Below are 14,595 nucleotides of genomic sequence, written 5' to 3' on the forward strand. Positions count from 1 at the left end.
GAGCTGGCCGTCACATCACTCCGGTCCCAGGCCCCATCCCGGCGTGTGTGGGCTCTGGGAGGAGCTGGAAGGGGGAGATGGGGAGCCAGCACCCCAAGGGAAGAGGGTGAGCAGAAGCAGCCCTCGAGCCTCCTTTACGGCTGCGCATCGGCCATCCAGTCTCTCCTACAGGGCCGTGGCCAGGCCCCGCTGGCACTCCCTCGTGGTGGCTCCAGGATACTCTGTTAGGTTGGGACATGGCTCGGGGGGCTTTGAGGGTCGACGTGCACAGGGCAGCGCTCCTGCCCCACACCTCCCACCTGCTCGCTGGGAAAGCCCCTCCCGCACCTCCCACCACTGTGGGAACCGCGCTGCCTCTTTCCAGGGCTTTGGATCACTGCCTGCCTCCTGGGCACTGCCGATGGGCCAAGGGGGCCATGAGCCCCGCCGGTTTGATCCCCTCCTGAGGATTTTAAAAAAACCTTTTTATTACTGGAAACTTCAAACACATTTAAAAGGAGAGGGAATTGTATAAAACTCTTACGTGTCCATCTCCAGCTTCAGGAATCACCCTCTTATGGGTCCTCCTGTTTTGTCAATACCAATATTCCCCATAGGATATAGGATTTAAAAAAAATTAAAAAAAATCTTTAAATTAACCACTTTTATTTCATCTCTAAAAGTCTCAATCATGTGGAATCACAAATTCCTCTAAACATTTTCCTTCAGGAAAAACTGGAAGGAGATGCAGTGAATAGTGTGACTCTACCCTCTGAGGATGGCCCCCCGGGGCCCCCCCTGCTTTATCGACACCTATAACCCCCCGCCTGCGCCGCACTGGACAGTCTTGTTTTATGACCCTCTTCACTGGAAAGTTGTGAAGCAGATCTCGGGTCCTCTCGTAGGCATAGTCCAGTGTGAATCTCTAAAGAAGAAAATCCTTTTTAAAAACAACCACGATGTCATTCTCACATCTAAAATCATCCCAGTTCCTCAGTATCAATAAACACCCGTCAGCGTAAGCTCCCCCAAGTGTCCCAAGTTGCGTCTGGGGGCTGCCTGGGCAGGACGACACCATGGCCGCCTGGCTCGCTGCGTCTGAGAGCCTGGTCCCCACCTGCCGTCCCGTGTCCTCCTTCCCCCTGGAGTTTTCTTGAAGAGGCTGAACTGCTTGCTCACGGATGTCCCCACACTGTGGATTCCGTGGGTGTCCCTTTGCCCCATTTTTGGGATTGCCGCTGGCGACCAGAGCCCAGATCCGCGACTGCGTCAGGAGTTTGCAGAACGAGGCTGCTCTGATTCGGGCGTTCCTTCCTCAGGGGGTGGCCGGGGTGCTTCTGTTGAGATGCGTTTCCTCGCCAGCTCTTTCCTGCACACGATGTGACTTGTACAGGACAGTCGGGTGAGCGCCGAGTCTCCCCCCGTGTCCGGTTTTCAGGGGACAGGCTGGAACTCGAATGCTCCAGATGGGGTTGCTGGGTGAGCCAGAGGGTGTTTCTTTCGCTATCACTTTGAACTCCTGGATTTAATGTGTTTTATGGGCCTCAACGCACTCTGTTATTTTTCTGGTTGGTTCTCACACTGTCTGATCTTTGGCCGGTGTGAGACCGTGGGAGCTGACCCTCAAATCCTGTTGGCTGCCTTTGATGCTTCTTTTCTCTCTGCCGTGACAAGGTGTTCCAGGCCCATCCGTCCATCTCCTCCCCAGGCCTGGAATCAGCCATTCCTCCAAAGGGCCTCTGCACAGGGGTCTCGACCCCCAGAGCGGGGCAGACAGAAGCAGCCGCTCTTATGCTGGTTCAGGAAAGAGGTGACAGACTACGGGCAAGTGTGTTTTGACTCCAGGAGCCTAGAATTGTCCAACGTGGGGCTCTGTCCAGGCTGCCCAGGGATCGAGGGGCAGTATAGGAAGGATACTAGACCAGCGTCATCCAGTAGAAATAGGACGTGAGCCACACACATCATTTTACTTTTTCCAGTAGCCACACTGAAGAGTAAAAAGGAACAGATAAAATCAATTTAACAATATATTTTATCTAACCCAACACATCCAAGATACCATTCCAATGTGTAATCAGTACGAATTATTAGTGGGATATTTTACAGTCTTTCTCACACTACGCCTGTGACGTCTGGTATGTTATATCACACCTCCGTTCAGAGGACAAATCATCAGTGGACACACTTGATCTGCATTTAGGTTTCATAAAATTTGCAGCTAAAAAGGTAAATTCTCATACTCATGTTGTTCTAAACATACTTAAAAGTTTTCCGGTAACTGAATTGAGCCCCATAAAATCATTTTTCCTTAATATTCACATCCATATTGACAAAAACAGGCATCTTCTTAGAAGAATCGATTTGACTTCTAAGCAAAGCTTACTGGCTTCACAGCCACATCTGGCCGAGTCGAGTTCATTGTCACTGAGTTCACTTAGAGCTTCGGTGCCCCTGGGTGGCACTGGCCGTGTTTCAAGTGCCCAGTAACCACAGGGGCTGCTGTGTTGGACCGAGCAGTTCGAGAGCATCTGCAAGGGTTGGAGTCCTGGCGTGTGACCTCGGGCAAGTCAGGAAACTTCTCTGCTCCTTGGCGTGATGTGCAGAGAGGGGGTGTCAGCAGTCACTGTCTGAGCGGGTTACTGCGCGGGTGAGTTGGTGCGTGGACCGGGCTGGCAGTGCTGCTCCCAGGCGGTCCTCAGTAAGTGTCCGTTACTATTAATGCGTAATTAACGCTACGCTGCCCTCTCTCATCAGAGAAAGACCCCCTGCAGTGCCTCCCACACAGTAGGCAGTTAATAAATGCTTGCCGACGGGCTGCATGATCGTTTGTAATTGCTGATTTGAGCGGGCTGGGTGCTTCCTTGGTCAGCATTGTGGGCTGGCCACCTAATTTGCTCTCTTGGACTGTCACCGACTACCGCATCTGCCTGCCTTCCTACATCATGTCCTTCTCATCAGCCACTCCTTTAGGGAACGTTTTCTGAAAACCTCGTGTGTGCCAGGGCTGGGGATGCAAAACTGAGGCAAGGTGCCAGTCCGGAGACAGATGGCTGGGAGCCCATGGGACCAACCAGGAGGGGTGGTGGTAGGGGCTCCCAGGGCAGCTGGGCCAGGAAGAATAAGGACAACTTTGTCAGGACGAGACAGGAGTGTGAGAGGCGGGTGTCTCTGGGGGCATGCGTGGTGTGACTAAAGTTCGGAAGGACGAAAGCTCCCGGGGTGGCCTGGGGCTCGAGGGGGTAGGGCGTGGGAACCCTGGAGGGGACTCTGGGCCATTTTGCAAGGGCTTTGGAGGCCCAGTAGGATTCTGAGTTTGTCCTTTGGGCAGTTAAGGTTTTGTTCAGTCGGGAAGTAACCCGGTGGTATTTGTGCTTTAAGAGTGACTGGAGGGGCTCTGAGAGGCGGGAAGGCACAGCCAGTGCCCTGGGCACGGGGGTCTCGTCTCAGGAGACCCGTGGGACTTGCCGACAGATGCCTGAGAGGAGAGGTGTTGATCCTGGGTTCCCGGCTCCTCTGGCCTTCGGAGCTTCCCTGAGATTTGGAGAACGTGCCTTCTGGTCTTCCTTCTTCCTCTGGTCATTTTCATCGCAATCAGCCAAGCCCACTCGTCTTCACCTTGTTCCTCCAGGTCTTCGGCCGGTTGCCCCGACACCAGCATCCGTCATCAGAGTGGGAGGGGGGATGTTTGATTTCTGGGGACACTTGTCACTTGAAGCTCTTCAGCTCAGCACCAGTGAGGGGAGTCACATGGACCCATTTTCAAATGTGAGACCAGCTCTGCCTTCCTGGACCAGCCTCACGTGGCTGTGATGCTCTCTCCCTTCATATGCTGTTGCCTCTGGCTTGCTGACATTTTGTTTTGGAGCTTCCATTTAAGTAAAAATTCCATGAGTAAGAATGGGCTGTAATCAGAATACTTAAAGTAATGTCTGGGTCATATTTAAGGATCAAAGGTATCTGGCTTCCTCAATGGGGTGGGACAGGTTCATACTTTTTTCCTTCTCTGGAGGAGTTTGTATAAGATTGATATTATTTATTTCTTAAATATTTGGCAGAATTCACTGGTGAAGCCCCCTGGACAAGTTTTCATTGAGGAAAGGTTTTTAACGATGGATTCAATCTATTTCGTAGATATAGAACCACTTACGTTTTCCTTTTCTTCTTACGTAAGCTTACCTAAGACACTTCCTGTTACACATGAATGTTCAGATATGTTGGTGTGACGTTTCTTATAGCAGGTTTGTAACCAGAGAAATGGCCCTGGTTCTTGGTCCACGGTGGGCTGGGGATGCATCACTGTTTCTCCTTAAGACTTGTTGACCTTAGTTTCTTACCTGCTGTGTCTATTTTTGATTCCTCTGGGTGGCAGCTGCCAACTCCCAGATGGGCTCCTGCTGCCTGAGGTCCAGCTGATGGCTGATTTCTGGCCTCAGCCCAGCTTGCCCCCAATTGGAGGAACAGTAGTCTCACTGTCTGGTCTGATCGATGGAGAGGAGGAGGCTCTGGGCAAGGGGAGCCTTTTTCTGCAAACCCCCGAGAAGAAAAGGGAATGCAGGTGGTCTGGACTGGGGTCCGAATCCTGGGGGAGGCGCCTTTATTCCCCAGAGAAAGTGCAGACTCAGGGCCTGGGCCCCAGAAGGAGGGAGGAATGTGGATGGCAGTGCTGATAGTGAGAGTGCCGGCTGGGAAGTTCCCATGGGGATGCTCACCTGCTGGTGCCTAGAAGCGGAGAAGGTCTAAGGCCTCCTCCCGGAGCTGCCCCACCCCAGGCCTCCTGGACAGCAGCAAGGACGGATTAGTCTATTCCATGTGGATCTCGGCACCAACTGGGCTAAGCCTGGGTCCAGGCCCTGGGACCCTGTGGTGGACACACAGATAGGGTCCCTGCCTTCCTTCTGGGGAGATAGTCAGTGAACAAGTCAACAAACTCATGTAACTTCCACAGTGAAAAGTGAGCTAAAGAAAAGTCAGCCTGGGGCCGGCCCCGTGGCTTAGCGGTTAAGTGTGTGCACTCCGCTGCTGGCGGCCCGGGTTCGGATCCCGGGTGCGCACTGACGCACCGCTTCTCCGGCCACGCTGAGGCCGCGTCCCACATATAGCAACTAGAAGGATGTGCAGCTGTGACATACAACTATCTACTGGGGCTTAGGGGAAAAAAAATAAATAAAAAAAATTATAAAAAAAAAAAAGAAAAGTCAGCCTGGGTCAGGGGATGGAGACGTGGGGGTCTTTAGGGCGAGATAGGCAGGCGAGTCCCTCTGACTTAGCCTGATGCTCATCCTCTGTGTCCGATCCACTTGCTGGCTGATCTGAATTCTGGATGACAAAGGTGTTCCTCATCTAAGAGCAATGCTCAGAATTCAAAGAAAAAGATCCTGAAACCAGAGAAAAGAAAGACCAATGTAAACAAAAAAGGCAATATCAACTTGGACCAGTTATAACACAGAGTTAATATCTAAAAATATAAATGGCTCAAATGAGTTGCTCAAAAAGACAAATACCAAGACCCCAGGAACAGGCCACAGGCCACGAGATATTCCGTAGCAAAGGACAGTCTGACTGTGAAAACAACTTCTTTCTCTGCAAAGCTCAGGCCTCCTGTGCAGCTCCAGGCCGGTTCTGGCGGGTCTAAGAAAAGTGGACTTTTGGGGGTGGGGTCCCAGAATCACAGACCCGGCAGTCAGGAGGAGAGTGTTCCTATTTAGTTTAGGTTTTGTGGTCTAAGTACATTTTAGCCACATCTTCTCGAGTACCTCTGACTTATTTTCATAGTTCAAATAGTTTTCCTTGAACGTACAGTATTTCACATAAGATCCATCAAATTTACTCTTTTGGAGAAATCTACCTTACAGGGCTTGTGTTTGTGCTAAGAGTAGATTTGTTGAGCAAGTTTGAAACCATCCAGTGGCTCCTCTGGTTTAGATGTCTTCCTGTCTTAGGAGGATTTATTCATAAACAGAGCCTGGCGCAGAAGCCTCAGGAGTATGTGTACTCATTTGCAGGTGTTCACTGAGGCCTGCTGGGGCCACCAGATGGCAGGGGCTGCCCTGCGTAGGGCAGACCAGCTGGGCTGGCACACTCAGAGCCGGTGGCACCTGCTCCCGGGAACACAGGTGGGAAGAGGAGGGAATTTCTCCATCATACTTTTTTTTTTTGTGAGGAAGAGCAGCCCTGAGCTAACATCTCATGCCAATCCTCCTCTTTTTGCTGAGGAAGACTGGCCCTGAGCTAAGATCTGTGCCCATCTTCCTCTACTTTATATGGGATGCTGCCACAGCGTGGCTTGACAAGTGGTGTGTCGGTGCGCGCCCGGGATCCAAACCTGCGAACCCTCGGGCTGCTGAAGTGGAGCCTGTGAACTTAACTGCTGCACCACTGGGCTGGCCCTTTCATCATGCCTTTCAAAGGTGCCCAAATCATGGAAAGTCCTGGATCTTATAATGTTTATCAATACAAATGATTTTTTCCTCATTTAAAAATATGTACAATATATTATTATATTATAAAAGCTATGTATGCTTATTTAAAAGAATTTGAAAAATACTTAGAAAAGATTTTTAAAATCATGTATAGATCCATCTCCGAAGATAACTTCTGTTATAAACGGGTCTGTTCCATTCTGATGATATTTTTCTCTATGAACATTTTTTTAAAACATAGATTTAACTGTATTCTAAAGGCATTTTATAATTTTTAATGTAACATCTTGTCTTTAACACATCTGCTTGGCTGGGCAGCGTCTCATCCTGAGGGCTCTGACCCCCAGTGGCTGGCCCCTGGGCTCTGGGCAGAGACGCTCCCACCCGAGCAGCTGGAGCTGGAGGCCTGACCTGGGCCCTGGACAGAGGCCCATGAACGGCCTCCTCCTCTGGCTGCCCTCAGCAACCCCAGCGCCTGGCTGGTGTCCCAGCTGAAAGCAGCGGCTGCAGAGCCCAGGACAGGGCCATTGACCACTGGGCGGAGACGCAGCCAAGGGAGTCACCTGCTGTGTAAGGGCTGCACCCCCGGAAGGGAGGTAGTGGGCAGGGGTGCCACCAGACCTAGGGAGTGTGGTCTCGGGGAGTCCTCCTGCTCACAGGTCGTGGGCAGCCCTGGTCAGGAGCTGTCAGAATGATCCCAGGCCCCCACTGCCTCGTGGCCGCTCCTCCTTTGTGTCCTACGTCCTTAAGCGCAGGCACCATGCGCAGGGGGGCCCCACAGTGCAGGGTGGGGCGGGGGCCAGTGCAGCCCCGGAGGACCCTACCGGCCTTTCTTGCAGCCCCCACACCCCGAGAGCTGGGAGTGACACGTTGAGGGCCAGGCTGTCCAGGGAGCAGCTGCTCCTGCTGATTATTTTCCTTCAAACTCCTCTCAGCCTCAGGAGCTGCTGGAAACAGACGGCCGCGGCAGTGCGGGCAGTGAAGGGGATAATCAAGACAAATGAGCTGTGGGAAGCCCGAGGACACTGGCTGCTCTCAAGCCTGGGGCTGCACAGCCGGCATCCTGGCCCGAGGGAGGGCGTCCTGGCTGCTGAGCAGGGAGGGCCAGTGGGCCGGGCCACAGGTGGGTGCTGTGTCTGCCACCCTGCCTCCCAGGGTGCAGGGTCTCTCCCAGGCTGAGTGTGGTTCCCAGGCGCTTCCTGCTCACTCGGCTTTGTCAGGACAGGCGCTCTCCAGGGACGGGGACATGGTGGAACCGTGTTCAGGGGCCACATGTGTGCCCCCCAGAGCACAGTGGCCCGTCCAGCTGCTCCGGGGAAGGGAGAGGCTGCTGGACCATTCCCTGCCAGTGGCAGGGCCTGGCCCTCACCCCTCGGGGTGGCCCTCGTGCTGCAGCGCCAGGCGGCCTCCCCGGAGGGTGGTCAGGCCAGCCGAGTGGCCACAGTCAGATGTGGCCTGGGGGAAACAGGTGTCCAGTGGGGAGGGACCTGAGCCCATGGGCATGTTGGAGGGTGGGGTGCTGGGGGCTCAGCCCGGCGGGAGCTCAGGGTGTGGGTGGCTGGAGGAAGTTGGGCATTGCTGGGTGACGGCCCAGAGGAGGGTGTGGCCTTGGGGAAAACTATGGGGGTGCGGGGGTGGGGGGTGGGGGTGGGGGAGGGGGCAGGGGTGGGTTCTGCGTGTCTTTTGCCTCCTCCCCACTGTATCCTATGCTGAACTCCTTGTCCAAATCTTGGAGAGCTCAGTGCCTGACTGAAGACTTGAGGCTGCCCATTCATTCATTCATTCATTCATTCATCAAGCATGCCTGGAGTCCTGCCAGCACTGGGATAGGCGCGAGGGGGCACCGCTGGGCGGGCGTGGACGACGAGGCTCCTGGAGGGCGGCGCAGGAGCGGCTTCAGCCCCCTCTCATCTGGTTATTGTCACTTTCTCTCTCGTAAAAGTAGAGCCGATGCTTGATGACAAAACTTACGGAAAAACACAGAGAAAACCCTCAGATCTTTCACAAACCTGTAACCCAGAGGTCAGCACTGTTAGAATTTCCAGGTGAACTCCTGGGTGGAGAGGAAGTGCTGCGGCTGCTCATTAGTTACCTGGCGCTGCCTCCCCGGAGGGTCTCGCTCCACCCACAGGTGCGTCTGGCTTGACAGGCCTGCTAGGAAGTGCGGGTGGGCAGCCGCGGACGTCCAGGTGGCTGCACTCCGGGCCCTGGGGACGCCGAGGACGGGGGTGGACAGAAAGGAGGTGCCTCTCGTGCCCCAGGGGCGGGGTCTTGATTCTCCCCCAGAACCGCCTCCTGGGCCTCTGGGCGCATGTGCAGGGACTTGCTCCCCCGGTCGATTCGGGCTCTGCGCTCCTGCCTGGGCTTGGGGCCCCAAAGCAGCCTCGGGTGTCCTGTGGGCTGACGCCCACCCAGGACAGCTCCCGACTGACGGCCTGGTCATTCCTTTCGGAAGGACGCTACCTTGTCCGTCACGTTCCCTGCTCTCTCGCTGGGGACCACGCGGAAGGAGACCGTCACCCAGAGGCTGAGCTGCCTGCTTCCTGGGGCCGCGGCTTCTCCTCTGTGCCCCGGGCGTCACAGCCCGCACAGGACCCAGACAGGACCCCAGGAGCTCCCTGCTGAGCCCCCCTCACACCCGGCCTGGCCTTGAGCGGGCCAAGTCCGAGAAAAGAGGAGCAGGGTCAGGGCAGGGGTCCAGGGGCTGGAGCAGAGACTGGGGCATAGGCGGAAGGGCAGGGGCCTTTTGGGGTCTCGGTCTGGCTGTGAGTGGGGGGCACACATGGCTAAGTGTTGTGCAGGGGACACGCCTGTTTAACACCTGGGTCCCGCCTTGGACAGAGGAGGGCTATGACCCGCTCGTGGGGCTGGTTCAGGTGAGGGGTGTCCATCCTGGCTGCAGTGCGGGGTATTTGGGGGGCCTGGAGGAAGAGGAGGCCCGACCCCAGGGCCGGGTGGGGCGAGAGGGTCCTGTGGGTGTGTGCGGGGAGTGTCGGGGCCTCCTGGGCAGGGATCAGGGTGCCCCCACCGCCATCCAGGGCTCTAGAGAGCCTAAACCCCCTCCAAGTGATGGCGGCCCCTCGGCCCCGCTGGTGCTGGGTGCAGAGGCGCAGCCGCAGGCTTCCTGGGGCGGGGTTTAGCTGGGATCCACGCGGTGAGCAGCGGGGCCTCGGATCCGTCTTGGTTGTCTGCGTGGGGTCGCATGGGGGTGGAAAACTGGCGTGAACTGTGAGATGAGAACTGAAACGTGACTACAGCGAATCCGTGATGATACGTGGTCCCTAATCGCAGGGCCTCTAGCGGTGACTCGAGGAGACGCGATCATCAGGTCAGACGCTGCGCCTTCGTGTCCCGTCAGACGCGCTGCACTTGCGTTGGTGCACAGGTTGGTGCTGATCACAGGGGGTGGGAGTGTGGGGTGGGGGGCTGCGTCAGCATTGTCTACAAGGTCACACCGCTCACCAACAACTCACGATGGGCTACGGGCTACGGGGACCACGAGTTTTCCTTGATCACAGGAATGGTCACTCAGCTCCGACCACGTTTATTGATTTTCTGATAGGATAAGCGCATAACTTATTGGCCAGCAGGGACCCTTGTGAGAGTGACAGGAGGCCCATTCATTCCGATAAGCACACAGGTACCACCCAGGCGGAGTCGTGCCATTTACCGAGCATCCCTCCTGTCCTGGACCCGCAGCAGGCCAGCGCTGGGGGAGAGTTAGACCCTCCTCTTCAGCTCAACGATGCACCATCCGTGATGGGGAGCGGGCAGGGGCGCCTCACCCGCTCTTCAAGGACAGACTGGATTTGGGATGGCAGCTCCAGGTGCTTCCAGAGAGAGAACAGCAGGAGGAAGGACGTCGGGCCAGGGAGGAGGCTGTGGGGGCAGAGGGCGAGGCTGCCCGCAGTGTCCAGTGCCAGACCCTGTGGGCTCCTTCCATTGTCACAGGAAGACCAGGGTGGGTCCTGGCCTTGGGGCCCCGTAAGGTGCCTGTGTCCTGGGCTCACCCCTTTCCTCGGGGCCCCACAGAGCACATAATAGTATCCACCTTCCAGACACGTGCCCAGTGGATGCCTACCACCCCTGCAGCCACTGCCCCGGGTGTTCTCCAAGGATGGTGCTGCTGATCCTCTCCAGGACTTCAGTGGTTAAAATAAGTGAGTAAATGAAGACTTTCCTGGAAGTTTCCCCTTGCTGCTTCCAGTCTGGTCTCTCAGGGAGTCTTTTTTTGAAAAATTCAGTATTTTCTATAAGTAATTGATATGTGTGCTAAACTGGTGTCTAGTTACACTCAAACCAGAAATCACAATTCTCCATAGAGATACATTTTTGTGCATAAACAAAACAAATCACCACCTGCGACGGGAGTGGCTGGAACGGGAGGCGAGGTGTGTAGCGTGCAGTGATGCAGTGAGCGAGCCACCCTAATTATCGGGCTGTGGTTACATTATTTCAGTAAGAAGTTGGGACAGATTATTTGTGAATGCTGACACAATGACTAATAAAAGGGGCTGCGTTTCTTGAGTTATTGGTGGCATTGATTTATCTGATGACAATTTACTTACGAGGAGAATTTAGATGAGTAGCTGTCTGCTTGTTCTGGGCCCAGCAGAGGCTGCTGGAGGGGTGGAAGGTGCTGGAACCTGGGGCTGGGCTCCAGGGGGCCAAGGGAAGTCAGGGGTCAAGGAGAGGCTCCTCCAGTGGCCCCTGGTTCCCGGCCTCACTGACCCAGCAGGTGTGGAGACAGAGGCCACAGACGTGGTGTGAGCATCCTGAGTCGACACAGGCAGTGCCAGGCTGGCTGGCGTGCACCCGCGCTGCTGGGTCATTCGTGACCTCTGCAAATGCTGTTTTGGGCTCTCCCAGCACCCCAGGAAAACAGGCCACAAGTCTTGTGATCCCCTGAGCCTCAGAGAGTGGGCCCTGGACCAGCCTTAGGAGCTCCGTGAGTCGGCCCCTAAGGCCTGACTTGGTCCTACTCCCCCTGCAGGCCTCCTGCACCTGCCCCGGAAAGAGGAAGACCTGGGAGCATCACTGTCCTCTTCCTCCAGGAAGCCCCTGGCCTCTCCATCCCTGCTGGATGTTGCACCCAAGTCTCTGAGGACCCATGGAACTCAGCGTGTGCCTGGGGTAGGAGGGTGGGGAAGCTCTTGATTTTCAGAATAAAATAAAACCCAACTCTCCTGAGGTTGAAGGTGGATGAGAAATAGGCCTCCCTGCCCCATTCCATCCCCAAACCACCCACCTGGGGGGCTCCTGTCTTTGGTGCCACAGGCTCTGGCTGGGTGCTGGCAGACGTGAGGTCCCTAAGGGCCCAAGGGGACAAGGAGAGGAGGTGGGGGAAGGCCGTGTGGCCCTTCAGCCAGGGTTCTGTGGGAGGGGAGGGACTGGGGGGGGAGGGGGCTCCTGATTTTCTGTTGTTTGTTTTTAGCAGCAAAAGCCTTTCTACAAAGAAAAGTGACATGAACAGTCCTTTTAGTAAAACAGTTTTAAACCCGCTATGTCTTGTCCCAAGTTGGGGGTGTGGCCCAGGAGAAGGGGCCACAGGGTGTTTGGTTTGGCCCATGCTGTTCCCGCTCTGCCTGTCCACTAGCCTGCCGCCCACTCGTGGCGCCTTCAGGGCTGCAGCCTCATCAGCTCCCTGGACGTCCTGCCAGCTGAGCCAACCAGGAAGCGCCACCCACTGCCTGCCATGTGCACAGCAGAGGCACTCGGTGCCACGGTGCGTGAGTGCATGTGTGTGCATGCGCATGAGTGTGTGTGCATGTGTGTGCATGTGTGTGCTTGGCATGTGTGTTTGTAGAGTCGTGTTTTCTGAGTGTGTGGAGGTGACTCCTGATCTGCACAGACTGCTCCACAGCCATGGCCCTGCCCCCACTGCAGATGAGTGGCTGGGCTCTGGTTCCTGCTCTGAGTGACCCCCGGGGATCTCCCCCATCTCTGGGCCATCCACATTGGGTGCCGGGTCCCTGAGGGCAGGGTGTCGATGTGAATAATCCATAATCTGTCTATAAGTCAAAATTGGGGTGAGTTTATTATGAGCCAGGTCTGAGGACTATAGCCTAGGGCCTTCCTTCCGAAGGAAAAAACACACCAAAGAAGTGGGGTGTACAGAGTCATTATGTATCGTCTTGGAGCAAACAGCATACATCACATATGACAGGAATATCTCTTTTACCGCTGTCACGAGATGCTTAGCTGGTACAGCAGCTTGGGGGTCAGCAGGTTGGTGGTCACAAGGTGGGCACAGCAAGTTGGTAATTAATCCTTAGTTTCCAGGAAGAGATGCATATCCTTAAAGAAATGCCAATATGGGGGGAAGCTACATCCCTATCTTTAGGGGCATCATTCTTGTCTTTGGGACAGTCTAAATGTTTAAAGCAGATGCACAATGCACGATCAACAGGCCACATCAGGCCCTTGTGGAAAAACAAGGTCAGGCCGAGTTAGTTTTAAGTCAAACGGCTTCCTCATATACTCCAGTGTATCCTATTGCTTGTCATTTATCTGTCAAGGGGCAGCATCAACCCCATGGCCAGAGCTGGGGGCTGGGTGTGTTACCAAACCAGGCTCGTTTTTGCCCGTCGCCCGGAAAGCTAAACACCGAGATGATGAGATTGCAGAGAGAGAGAGTTTAATCACAAGGCAACCAAGTGAGGAAACAGGAGATTGAGTCTCAAATCTACCTCCTTGAAAATGGGGGCTCAGGGATTTTTATGGGGTAGGGGGCAAGGTGGTCTGAAATGTGGAGATAGGTGATTGGAGGTGAGGAGAGGTGAGGTAATTGATGATCTTGTAGGATCCCAAAAAGGAAACCCCAACTCCAGTCTCGGGAAGGCGCGGACCCACAGACACAGAAGACCGAGCTTGATGCAAACGCAAGAGGTTTATTAAGCGGAGCTCCGGGTCGACACATATCTCTCGCAGGAGACAGAGGAGTTGACCCCGGACCTTAAAGGGCAAATTCTTATATAGGGTTTGGAAGCACAAAGCGGGAAAAGGTTGGCGCGGTCTTACATGATTGGCTAATTTAAAACATTTAAACAGTTACATTTTATGGCGCGAATTGCTATGGCGCGAAGCGATTATCAGGTTACACACACGCGTCCCCATCTGGACCCCCTCCACCCCGACCCTCCCAAACTTATCCCTCTGGAGCACTCTCTTGTTCTCAATTCTTCCCCGAACAGTTTAGGGTGGGTCTTTCATGAATAGAGTCAGTCAGGATCGATAAACGTTCCCCCCTATACCAGGAATCCTTAGGGCGTGGAGGTGCCTGTCTCTAAGGTAGTAACTTTTAAATTTTTAATACAATTTTACTTCCTTCATTCCCCACTTCTTCTTTTGTCCCTAGTTCTAATCTTAGAACTTAGTTTTCGGTGTCTACTATCAGTGGCTCATTGCGTGGGAGAGCTTGGTAATGGCGTTGGAGCATCATAGCATGCACTGCATTGACCCTTTTTCTTATGAAAGCAGTAATTCTATTGAAAACACATGGTCCGAAGACCAAAAGTAGACAAAGAATCAGCAAGGGTCCTGCTAGGGAGGATAGTAAGGTTGTCATCCAGGGGGACTTAGTGAACCAGGATTCAAACCAGCTTTGTTGCGCCTCCCTGCTTTGCTGCCTCATGTCTAATCTTTTCTTTAATCTTTGCATTGAATCTCGGACTACCCCTGTGTGATCTGCATAGAAACAGCAGTCTTCTTTAAGGGCCGCACAAAGTCCTCCCTCTCTTAAAAACAGCAGGTCCAATCCTCTTCTATTCTGGAGCACTACTTCAGACAGGGAGGTGAGGGACTCCTCTAATTTAGAGATGGACTGTTCTAAAGTCCTGAGGTCTTCATCTATAGCATTGCTCAAGGCAGTTAATCCCCTTTCTCCTGTGACTAAGGCCGTAGTGCCAGTCCCTACGCCCGCGGCAACTCCCAGTCCCAGGAGTACAGCCAGGGTGAGGGATATTGGTTCTCTTTTCCATAATCTGGATCTCTGGTCAAATTTATCCTCGAAACTATTGGCAGTATGATAATAAATTCTGGGCACCAACTGCACAAGCACGCAAAAATCTTGTGACGAATTGAATACGCCAGTTGAGATGCAGGGGGTCAGGCCTGTGGAGCAAGCCCATCACCTATTGGGCCCTGGTATCAAAAAATAACCAGGAGTGGTCGGAAGGCTGACTTCAGTCTTATTATA

This window comes from Ceratotherium simum, chromosome 25 (assembly GCF_057802395.1).
Source record: "Ceratotherium simum simum isolate JZ-2026a chromosome 25, ASM5780239v1, whole genome shotgun sequence".
NCBI lineage: Eukaryota > Metazoa > Chordata > Mammalia > Perissodactyla > Rhinocerotidae > Ceratotherium > Ceratotherium simum.